The 3,316-nt window shown below is 34.6% G+C and overlaps 1 long non-coding RNA gene across 1 annotated transcript; it reads left to right on the forward strand.

Moving 5' to 3' along the window:
* Window positions 1-386: 386 nt before the first annotated feature.
* LOC121220108 (uncharacterized) lies at window positions 387-2,561 on the forward strand. Its single transcript, XR_005917272.1, has 3 exons — window positions 387-1,368; window positions 1,444-1,525; window positions 1,632-2,561. It is a non-coding gene; the product is annotated as an uncharacterized lncRNA (long non-coding RNA).
* Window positions 2,562-3,316: the final 755 nt, after the last annotated feature.

A 3,316-nucleotide genomic window follows, 5' to 3' on the forward strand; every position in this document is an offset into this window, starting at 1 on the left:
TTAAAATTGTGTTACAAACCCCACTCAGAAAATTTAAGTTGAAGGTCCCCTCACCCCAGCACAACCAATCTATGTTTCCTTCGTTCCCTTCCTTTGTTTTTTGTTTTTTAATTAATATTGTTAACAGTAGTTTAATATTGTTAAATAAAGTATGTTGTATTTTTTTTATTAAGAAGTTATTATTTAATTTATTATCCAAAAAAATAAATAAATAATATGGTTAATTTTTTTAATATAATTAGTTATATTAGTAGGTTTTTGTACTAATTAATTTGAATATTTAATTTTTTTTATATTACAAGCATTTAGAATTGTGTTAAAAGTATTAATTTTTTTTAGATATGTAATTATATTATATTTCACATTTTTATTGGTTGATATTATTTTTTAATGTAAATTTAGATAAAATTAATAGTTTTAAGTATTAGTACAAAGCATTATTTTTGTATTGTTATTTGTTAAGTTGAATAAGAAAATTTCCCATAGTTTTTGCAGATATCGATATGAGTTCTTTACTTACTGCATAAGATCACATAGTTAGGATGATCTATTTACCCGTAAGAGAATGTTTTAATGTTGTACATAATTTCTAGCATAGTTGCACGTGATTTTTTTTATTTAATTTCTCATTCTTAACCAAATTTGTAATATGATTAGGGTCCGTACCATGTGTTGAGGTCGTGTGGCCATGGTCCGAGCTACCGATCGAATGCACGGATTATGCTTTACTTAGATACCGCGGGATTTGGATCAACAACATTAATCCGTGTGTTTGAGGTGAGGGGCGATTTAATATCGGGACTAGTTGAGTGGTGGCACCTAAAGACGCACACCTTCCATTTACCATATGGGGAATGCACCATCACATTGGAGGATGTCGCAATGCAATTAGGGCTCCCCGTGGATGGTGATGTGGTAACTGGTACAAGCGGTATAACATATCCTACGACTCTCTACTATTACTTGCTTGGACACTCTCCCGGTGATAGTATTGAAAAATTTATGAGTTTAAAATTCTCGTGGTTGAGGGAAAATTTTGAAAATTATCAGATGATACGACCAAAATATAGATGATACAGTGCTCGGGCCTATATACTACAGCTTATAAGGGGTACTTATGTCAGATTCGAATAATAATAGAGGTCATTTGATGTACCTGCCCTTACTTAGTTCATTGCAATGTGTCCGTTCATACATTTGGGGTTCCGTAGTATTAGCTACGTTATAACGTGAGCTTTGTCGGCTGACAAAGTATAGAACTGTCGATATAGATGGCTGCCTGATACTACTACAATCTTGGACGCTATACAGGATGCCATTTCTGGCATCAATGGGTCACCAAGTACATGTGTTCCCACTTGTGAATAGGTAAAAAAAAGTTAAACTTGGGTTAAGATTCTTTTCATTAAATTATTTTTTAACGAGTTTGGTTAATATTTTTAGATGGTATAGTAGTTCGAACATCGGGAAGTCGAAAATACTCATTATATATTAACAGATGATCGAGGGATACGTCGAGGATGGGGTAATTTATTTTTAAAAAAAAATTGCCCTATATTAATGTCATGTAATTAGTTTATTTATTAAATTACAATGCAATTAGTATTCTAATAATGTGTTTAATTGTGCAGTTCGTGTGGATGTTGTATATCGCGCCAGATGTTGCTTCCGTCATTCCTCCATCGACTAGAGTGGATGTAACCGTATGGTGTGTCAATGCACCCATTATAAATATTCAAATAGTGGAGTGGTATGTCGGGGATCGAGTGCTTCGTCAATTTGATTATAGCCAACATATTCCAGGTGTTTCTATACAATTGGGAAAAAAAGTCCACGGAATTGACAAGAAGGGGAAACATGCAAAGAATTGGGTGTTAGAGCATAAATCATTTATTGTGTTGTGGAACGCCCAGTTGGAGAGAAGGCCTAATTTAGTGTCATGTTTTCCTGATTTCACTCCCTCAATGGACTACCAGAAGTGGTATGTAAAGAATGGGTTACCCTACTTATACAGTGGTCGATTGATGTTAGTTCCTCCGCATATGGAACGACAAGGTCCTTTATAACCCCGTCCTCGTCAGCAATCTCCTCCACCACCCCAACCCGATGGGTCGTTGTTATACGCACACCCGGAGATGGGGGTTGGCACTAGTCCGAGCCGACTCCTTTTTTATTATACACAGACTCGACCAGTAGTTCCTATCATCTAGAGATGGGGGTTACTTTTTTGCCCCAAAGTACTCAAGTTACGCAATAGACTCGAAGATGGGCAGTTGTAGTTCTTATCAGTAGCTAATCTCCCAAACGGTATTTGACATGTTTAACCCATCCCAACCTTAATACTACACCCCTCACAAGCAAACATTTGTGACCAATGATTTTTTGAGTTTGCTTAGTACACTGCGAGGATCGCCTATAGGTGATAACGTAGGTTCGAGTGAGACGTACATTGACCTTCAGGAGCACCCGCAACGTGAAAGAAAACCACTACAACGATACACCCCATGAACAACCCTGTCAAACCATAGATTTTGATGGTTTTAATTCAAATAATTCAGTTATTGTAATGTTCCATTTATTAATAAAATTTGACATATTTTATTCTAAGCTAAAGTTTGTCTCATATTAATGAAATGTTTTGAAACAAGTTCATGCAAATATACGCGGCCATCAAGTAGCTAAAGTTCATTCAAATATTTTACAAGTTCATCTAAATAATTGAAGTTGATACAAGAATGAAAATTCAATAGAAAAACAGAAACATAATGCAAATATATGTAAATAATTGAAGTTGATATAAGAATGAAAATTCAATAGAAAAACAAAACATAATGAAAATATATGTAAATAATTTAAGTTGATACAAGAATGAAAATTCAATAGAAAAATAGAAACATAATGCAAATATATATATAATTTAAGTTGATACAAGAATGAAAGTTCAATAGAAAAACAAAAACATAATGCAAATATATGTAAATAATTGAAGTTGATACAAGGATGAAAATTCACTACATAAATCACATTCTATTCGACTGAGACAACTCTCCTAGGTGGTACCCTCGATGCGGGCATTTGTTTCGATTATGACCCGTTGATTTGCACACGCCACAATGTTTAGTGCTGACCCTTTTCCCTTATATCCATGTCATTTCTTATCCAAGTGACATGTGGATGACCTTTGAGCTTCCTACAGAGATTGCGGTCTAAGACCATCTCAAAACTTAATGGGGGAACTTCCCACATTGACACATCTCGCATTGTTGGGAACTCGTTTCCTCAAATATGTAACATGTGTTCCAGTGTGTATACCTCA

Source organism: Gossypium hirsutum, chromosome D08 (assembly GCF_007990345.1).
Source record: "Gossypium hirsutum isolate 1008001.06 chromosome D08, Gossypium_hirsutum_v2.1, whole genome shotgun sequence".
NCBI classification, from domain to species: Eukaryota; Viridiplantae; Streptophyta; class Magnoliopsida; order Malvales; family Malvaceae; genus Gossypium; species Gossypium hirsutum.